Raw genomic sequence first — 9,158 nt, 5'->3', positions numbered from 1 at the left:
TTTCCCTAAGTTTTCATTGAGGGTCTACCATGTGCCAAGCCCAGTGATGGACCTGGGGGCACAGGTGTGGGCAGTAAACCCCCAAATCTAGGGAGCAGTAAGCCTAAAGAGTGTCACAGCAAGAGGCATCAAGTCAGGAATCAGTATAAAAGAGTAGGGGACAGTCTGAGAAAGATGCAAGATCAATGAGAGGGATTTGTGGGTCCCTCAGTCTACTTCTCACTGTGGTCCTGAGTAGGCCTGAGTACCACTCTTGACTCAGTGCCTAGAGACCACAGTGAGAATGGCATCTCTTCCTTAGCTCTGGCTCAAATCTGAGTCCAGTGGTGCCTTAGGAATTGCTTCCTGAAAACAAAGAAAAAGGACAAAGCAATAACCATAACAAAATAAAAGCCTCTGAGCTAAAGAAAAACAAAATGTCATGATTTGTGTATTTTTTTTTTTCCTACAAAACCGATTTGTTCTGTGGTGGAACATAGAGTCTGCATTTGATTTCTACAAGATATGCGGTAATGGCTTATGTACTCCAGGGGGAAAAAAAAAAAAACTATTCTTAAGGGAGCAAGAACGTGATGGATTCACTTCCTCGGTGAGGTTTATATTATGTGGCAGTTTTAGTGCGAGCAGGTATTTGGTCTATAAACTTGGAAAGCCCGGCATTAGTGGTAGCTCGTTTCTAAATGAAGAAGAATGCAGCTCTCCCTCTCACTCTGGTTATTAGTCCTTCTGGGGATAAACAGGAAGATTAAGTGTTTTCCTGATGTTGCGCTTGCCTGTCACGGTAATGTGCACACGCCCCATTGCCAGCACCTTTACGGGGCTCCTCAGACCTGCTATTTTTGTTGGAAGGAACTGTTCTTTGGGAGGCCCAGGTCTCATCCTGTGCTGAATGGAGTCAGGTTATTTCCGCTCCTTGTTCAAATGCTCCCTCTCAATTAGATGCTCTACGATTAGCTGCTTTGCAATTAGACGCCGGATCTCTTATTCTGTGAACATCCAGTTTCTCGGTCCCTGGGGGCCATTTCATGTCCTTGCTTCTCAAAGCCTGCTGTTCTGCTCGTTGCAGTTTAAATGGTGCTAAAGAGAGGCAGACCTGGCAGCCAGCTGGCTTCCCAGAGGGCCTCAGGGGCTGCCCAGCGCTGGGGGGCCGCTGGAGACCTGCATCTGGTCCTCAGCTGGGCTCATTTGGGAACTCGTGCTGCCATCTTCAAGAGAAGCGATTCCATTCTAGGGGGCTAACCTAATTAGACACTGGCACACAATTACCATCTATTTGGGAAACCAAATGACTGATCATGCCATTTCTTGGTGAGGGAAAAAGCTACCCCCATACACTGCTGGTTGGAGTATACATTGAGACGAGTTTTCTGGAAGGCAGTGTTTTATTATGCAGACCCTTCACAGTGAGGACGGTATGAGCAGTTCTTTATTTGTGTCTCCATTCCCTTTTGAAAATTTCTTTGGCAGTGGAAATCTCCCTGTTACTGGCTGAGAACTTGGCTGGCCCCTGACTTACCTGTTTGCTCTTGTGGAATAGATCGGCCTACGGCCCAAGTCGCAAATGCCAGCTCGATTGAAGAATTCAGAGTCTGCAGTTCTATTAATCAAACTTCAGTCTTCATGTAGAGGTGGGACTTTTCTCCCCGTGTCTCACCTGACTTGAGGTTGAAGGGCTACCTATCTTTCGCACAGTGGTTTTTGATCATTCTTCTCTCATTCCTCTTTTTTCCTTTTTCTACTTGCTAATTGTGTCTTTTGGCTTCTCAGAGGATGGAACATGGCAAAGAAAGAGGTTACTAAGCTTGAAGTGAGGGTCACCATGCTTCCTTCCCCTTGTTGGGGGGGGGGGGTTACAGCACAGCTTAGCTGAAGGCCCTTGTCACATATCCACCTCCCCTTCCAAACTCTGAGCCCTGTTTCAGTCTTTGCTGAGTGATGCAAGGTAGGAGGACTAGCTCTTTTTTTCTTCTTTAAAGGTTTTTTCTATAGGGTGCCTGCACTTGCTGGAGAGAAACAGAGAGAGACCGGAAGAAGGAAAGTGAGAAGAGCCCCTCGCCCTGCGGTGGAGGAGGACAACCATGCTGCAATCCTTTCTTCTCCATTCTCCTCCTGGGATTTTGGGCATACACACACATACACGTGCATGCACACACACACACACACATGCCCAGCTTGAGTTTCAAGCTGCTGGGTCTGGGACTTGAACCATGGTCAGCTTCACCATGCCACCTGCTAGGACTAGCTTTTATTTCCATTGCTTGAATATTTCTTTGGGACCTCTAGCTTTGGTGTGGAATGACTAATTCAATTAAGATCCATGCACATCTGGAGGGCAGCAAGTGGTGTGCTGATAAAGGTGCTAGATCCCTACATGGTCAACTGTGGTTCAAGTCCTGGACATGGTAGCTTCTTTCTTTTTCTCTTTGTCTCTCTCTGGTCAAATTGAAGAATCATAATAACAAGTAAAATGAAATGACTAATTCTTAAAAATGTATTTTTAAAAAATCTGTGTGTGTCTTTCAACTATTTCCTCAGATTGAATTTATAGAACTGAAATTTTTGTGTTCTTGAGTCTTAGTAAGCATATCAGTTACGAGTGTGAGTTCCAAAGTCTATTGCTTCCAAGTACTAGGGTCCAAGCTTCAGTTTTAATATCCTGATACATGTGCATTGAAAGCCTTCAAGATGTTCATAATAGCAGCAAATGCGTATTCAGCACTTTGCATACCCCAGAGGCTGTTCTGAGAGCTTTGTCTGTACTAAGTTTAATTTCTCAGTAATCCTGTGAATTATGTATTATCAGCACCATCTCCATTTTGCAGATAAAGAAACCTGAAACTGAGGCAAAGAAAGACTGAACGGTGTGCCTTAAGGAACACCACGAGAAAGTGATAAATCTAGAATTTAATCCAGTCTGACTCCAGAACTCACTCTTAATTGCTTTGCTTACTGTCATTCAAGAAAACAACAATTCCAGCTCTAGGAATTTCATCTGAGGAAATAGACATGCAAAGTAATGTACCTGGATCTTAATAGCTGTATTTCTAATAGCTTGGAAAAAAATAAATTCAACTCATGTGTTTAATAGTAGATTGATCAAATAAACATGAACTAATATATGCTAGAATCCAAAGCCTTTACACTTTTTTTTGTTTTAGAAAGAGATTTTTGCTGTAGGGTGCTTGTGCTTGACAGTGAGATAGAGAGACAGAAAGCAAGAACCTCCCACCCCACCCTACCTCCTGCCCAGCGGGCATGGCCATGTTGCAATCCCTTCTCCTCCATTCTCCTCTGGGGATCTTGGGCACTTATGCACATGGGCTGGGTGTGAGTTTCAAGCTGCTTTGGTCTAGAATTCAAACAAAGGTTGGTCATGTGCGAGTCCAGCTATGTAACCATTACACAATCTGCTGGTCCCTGTATTTTAAAGGAATGTTCAGATATTCAAAAATTTAAAACTGTACTAGCAGCAGGAAAATGCAAATGAAAGAATCACATACCATTTTTCACTCATCAGATTGGCAAAAATGAAAAGGAGCCCTTGTTCTGGCAAGATTGCAAGAACATACACTCTCTTACTCTTTGACAAGAGTGTGAATCCTTTCAACCACTTTGTAAAGAATTTGACAAAAACTTCTAAAATGCTTAATAGTTTTAAATGTGTAAGCTCTTTAACCAATGAGTTTACTTATGAGAATCTATAATATAGAAAATGAAGCATATATATATCAGGCAAAGATTTGGCAATAATTAAATGTCCATCATGAGGACAACGGTTGACTAATTTCGCACATTTGTGTTATGTTAGATTAATGCAGGTTTTAAAAATAATTCATTAGATCTTGATTTATGAGAAGATTTTAAAAATGGAATTAAAGAAAGTTAAAATACAAGTTTATTTTGATTAAAAAAAGCAAAATCCAAGAGCCAGCAGTTGGCATCATGGTTAAGGTGCTGGACTCTCACGTGGCTGATGGTGTTTAAGTCTCAGATCGAGCAGCTTGAAAATCATGGCAGGTGTGTGTGTGCATGTGTCAAAAATCTCAAAACCTCAGGAGGAAAAGGGATTGCAGTGTGGCCCATCTCCCCGGAGGGAGGACTGAGTTCTTATTTTACCCTCTCTCTGAATCTTTGTCTCTTTCCTTTCCTGTGAGTGCATGTACCCTATGGCAAAAACCTAAAAACCTAAAAAAAAAAAAAAAAGAAAAAAGAAAAAAGAGAATTCCATGCAATTTTCTTATAATGTGCATTTTCCATGACCTTTTTGAAGATTCCACTCCCATACTGACAATGAGGAATCTTCACAACATGGCATGTGAGAAAGTTCCTTTCATTATAATTTGTAGAACACGATTCTATTTTTGTAAAAATAAATATGAATTTTTATGTATATGTATGAAAGTTTGTATAACTGTGGTGAAGTCAATGGACAGTTACAAACCAGGTTATTCACTTTGCTGCCTCAGTCAGAGAACTTAAGTGTTTGTGTACATAAGTCCCTTTCTGCATCTTTGAGTTGTTTCATTAGTTGCAGCAATCATTTAATGTTTAGAAATTTAAATCTTGTATTAAAAAAGGAATATTAAATGACAGGAAGATATTTATGATCTATTGTAAAATGAAAATAAATATAATTATATATATATATGCATACAATGTATTTACAAATCCCATTTTATTTATTTATTTTAAAGATTTATTTATTTATTTTATTTCATTTGTTATTATTATTATTTTTATTTTGACCAGAGAGAGAAGAGGAAAGTGAGAAAGCAAGTTGCTAGGTCCGAGACTCAAACTGCAGTTGACCATGTGGGAATCCAGTACCTTTAACCACCATGCCACCTGCCAGCCCCTTACGAATCTCATTTTAAAAAGCGATCCAAAATAATATGTACCTATGTTTATTTATGCAAGTGTAGAGAACATCCTGGATCGTAAAACTCAAAAAATTAATGGCAATTATGTCTGAGTTATGGGCTTTTATTACTTTGATCGCTCTGTATTTTCTGAATATTAAGCAACTAACCTATATTAACTGTATAAAGAAAAAAATTATTAAAAATAAAATGCTATTAATAAAAACTATTAGAAGGAAGATTAAGGAACTTGTTTGTAAGGAAAGATAGAGTGAGAATTGAGTGAAAAAAAATTTTAAGATGGTGACTGGTGAAATAGATGGGAGCAAAAAGTTGAATAACTTGAAGGATAGTACATTTGAGCAGTTAAGTGCCTGAAAACGCTTTCTCCATTAGAGGGCGACATGTCCTGTGTTGTTAGCCAACAATCTTGTTACCACAATATATGATCTAGAAAGATTAGGGGAAGAGATGCAATTTTGCCATCTCTTGCTTCATAGAAGCTACACTTTTCCATCTAAAATGATCACTTTCTCTCAAAGAATGCTGATATAAACAGGGAGGGAGATAAAGAATTTAGAACAAAACTTGAACTGGGAAAGAAGATGAAATGGGAAGAGTTGAAGGAGAAAGACATGAGTGGAACGCAGAACTGGATGTGGTTCGATGGATTGCGGAGGAATCCCGACGTGGGACACAGGATTTCTTAGCATCCCAATAAACCCATTCTAATAGGGGACAGCAGATGGCGTAGTGGTTACGTCACTGAACTTGGTTCGAGTCCTGGACCGGGTGGCTTGAAAATTGTGCCTGGTACATATGTGTGCCCAAGATCCTGGGAGGAGAATGGAGAAGGGATTGCAACAAGGCCATGCCCCCTGGGGGGGGGTGATTTCTCTCTTTCTCTCTCACTGTCTCTCTCTCTCTCTCTTTCTCTCTCTCCAGCGAGCACATGCACACTAAGCCAAAAAGACCTAAAAGAAAAAAAAGAAAGAAAGAAATCCATTCTAATATATGAGTTGAGAAAGTCTGGCACTACAGTACATGTGTCCTGTTAAGATCTGGACTTAGCTTTTTCAGCAAACGGCATATGGCCTTTGAGCCTTTTGTGACTTCCCATTTGCAGAACTTTGTAAGATACATTTGCCAGAAGTGGGTTGATGGGTACATGTAACATTTATCAAACCTCCATAGTATTAAGAAGCAAAGTGGTTCAGAAAAAATAAATCTTTTGTATTTCTTCCTCATCTTGATAATATCCCAAGCAAGTTTCAGTTTTGTGGAACCTCAGATGTTCTTTCTGCAAGAGACAGTATATGGAGAAAAGAAAGTAGAGTAGTTATTATGAAATTAGAGAAACAAATATAACGAGTTAAAATCCTAAACTGCTTTGCCATTTAAGCTTGTGTGTAAAATTTTAAACTCTTATTGATCAACCATATTGCAAAACTGAAGCTGTGAAGACTAAAGACCAGAGTTCTTGCCTTTTTTTTTTTTTTTTCTTAAAGAGGATCCTGTTCAGGAAGAGAACCATAATGTGAAAGGAGGAATAGATAGCAATTTATTTTTTACTGTCTGAATGTCAGCTGTACAGTTTTGGATTCCATTGTTTGGGGGAATGCCAATGGTCCCTCATTAGTCTAGTGTAGCCAACAGGTGAAGAACTGAGGGTCCAGGCTATAGAGCAGCTTATTGCAGCCATTCAATGTAGTGTTTCCTGGAAGGCCGAGTTAATGGGGAAATGGAATGCCTTTTCCTTTCATGTCCTTTTCTGTCTGATATTTTCAGTCGTTAACTCAAGGTTGAAACAGAACAAAATAAAAACCTGAAAATAAAAACTACAAATAAAATCCCCATTTGGCCTATACCAAATAGAATAGAAAAAACAGACTTCTGACTTTTCAACATTAATTAGAATGGGTGATATGGAAGATGCTTCTAATTAGGCACTTCTCGAGAAATTCATGACATGCAATCAAGAAATAATCATAAACCTAGAAGGTTATTTTTATTTATTTATTTATTTTTTAAGTTTTTAAAACTCGCTAAAGGGCATGTGCATTTGCTGGAGAGAGAGAAAGAATGATAGAGTGAGAAGGCATACCTGTCCCCCAGTGTGCGGGTGGGGACGGCCACACCATAGTCCCTTCTCCTCCATTCTCTTGAGATTCTGGGCATGTGTACACATGGCCCCCGGCGCGTTTCTCAAGCTGGTGAGTCTGGGACTCAAACTAGGCAGTAAGCCATGCGGGATCCAGCTGTCTTAAGTGCCACAGAACTGGTTTTTAAGGAGCGCTTCCTTGTTTATGTTTTCTTCTTCCCTCCTATTTTGGAAGATTAGGTGTAAGTGCTCCTTTATAAAGTCACTTTACCACCTATTCTCTTTAGCCCATGCTTATATAAGCCTCTGACTTTTAGCTGAGTCCATGGGAGCCTTTTCCTCTGTCCATAAACACACTCTAGTTGACTTTATCCTTTAAAAACAACCATCCACCTGACCCAGAAAACTTTCAAACTCTTTTTTACTTCCTATCTTTAAATCTAATTCACTAGAACTGTAGTCCAAATTTTCTTCTTCTGTTGTGTCACCTCTCATTCACTTCTCAGTCATTTCTACAGTAGCTCGCATACTCACCCCTCTGTTGAAGGTAAACCAGACTTCCAAGTCCTGGATTTTTACCCTCCCTAGCGGTAAGGCATTTGACATTTTGAGCCTTTCTTTCTTGACATTCTCGTTCCTTCTTCTGCCTCTCCTTAGGATCTGGCATCTTTGAGTGCTGCCTTTTGTCTCTTTCCTTAGTGGGGACAGTAGAATGACATTTCTTCGTTTCTGGTACTATGCTAAAACAAGGGACACAAAGGTGACCAAACCATCACTATTAGGAATCTTTGGGCATGCTATCTAACATCCTCAAGCCTCCATCTCTCACACAGAAATAGGCATCTTAAGTACTTGAGGTCCGCAATTCACATTTCTAATGCCCTGGGTACATCCCTCACTACAAACCCAATGTGATAGAAAAGCAAATGTCTTGGGACCAGCAGATGGTGTAATAGTTACATTGCTGGACTCTCATGTCATTGACCAGAGTTCAAGTCCTGGACCAGGTGACTTAAAACTCATGCTGGGCGCTTGTGCATGTGTGCCCAAAATCCCACAAGGAGAATGGAGGAGAAGGGATTGCAGTGTGGCCATCCCCCCTGGGGGGTGATTTCTCACTTTCTGTCTGTCTCTATCTCTCCAGTGAGCACATGTGCCCTAGAGCAAAAATCTCTCTCTCTAAAATAAATAAATAAATGAATAAATAAATAAAAGCAAATGTCTCATCATCCCCCTTCCTCTACCTCTTCCTTTCTCAGTAGTTCCTCCCATGGTTAATGCTAAGGCTATTGCTCTAGTCTAGACACAAGTTATTAAAGAAACCTGGGAATCATCTTTTATTTCCCTTCCCTCAGTGTCCACATCTGACAAATCTCCAAGTCTATCACCTGTCTGTCAGAAATATTGCTTAAAAACCTGCTATGTTTTTGTCCCTTCCCTGCCCAGATTTCTTCACTTCTCACCTGTAAATGCTATCCTAAGCCTGTGTTCTCTTTAAATTCTAAAGTAACCCCAAACTCATCCTCACCTATGATGCCAGAGTGATTATTTAAAAATACTGTTGATTACATTTTTAGGGAATTTTTTTTTGGTGTTAGGGTGTGTGCGCTTGCCAGAGAGACAGAGAGAGACAGGGAGATGGAAGGTGAGAAATCACCCCCCACAGGGGATGGCCATGCCACAATCCCTTCTCCTCCATTCTTCCCTCAGGGTCTTAGGCACCCACAACACTCATGCCCGGTGTGTTTTAAGCCGGTGGGCCCAGGATTTGAACTGCAGTTGGCTACATGCAAGTCCAGTGACGTACCCGTTATGCCATCTGCTGGTTCCACATTTTTTTGTTTTTAAAGACAGAGTCTTACCCTTTCACAATTCTCCTGTCTCAGTCTGCCCCGGTGCTGGGACCACAGGTGCACTCTACCACCCCCAGCTCCTTTAAGACAGGGTGTTGCTGTGTTGCTCAGACCAGTTTCAGCTCACGATCCTCCTGCCTCAGCTTCCTGAGTCACCAGTTCTCCCAGACTGCGGAGTAGGGAGTACGGCATCTGAACAATGTGTGCTATCTTCGCTGGGCCCAGTCACATGGTGCGTGCTCTGAAAGACTTCATTGCTCCAGTCAGTAGGGGTAAAGTTCAATGGCTCGTAAAACACTTCCTATTTTGTCCATATGCTCTTCATAGAGCCTCATGTTGTCTCTT

The sequence above is a fragment of the Tupaia chinensis genome, unplaced genomic scaffold, assembly GCF_000334495.1.
Source record: "Tupaia chinensis unplaced genomic scaffold, TupChi_1.0 Scaffold000225_1, whole genome shotgun sequence".
Lineage (NCBI taxonomy): Eukaryota > Metazoa > Chordata > Mammalia > Scandentia > Tupaiidae > Tupaia > Tupaia belangeri.
This window is presented reverse-complemented; position numbering follows the sequence as displayed.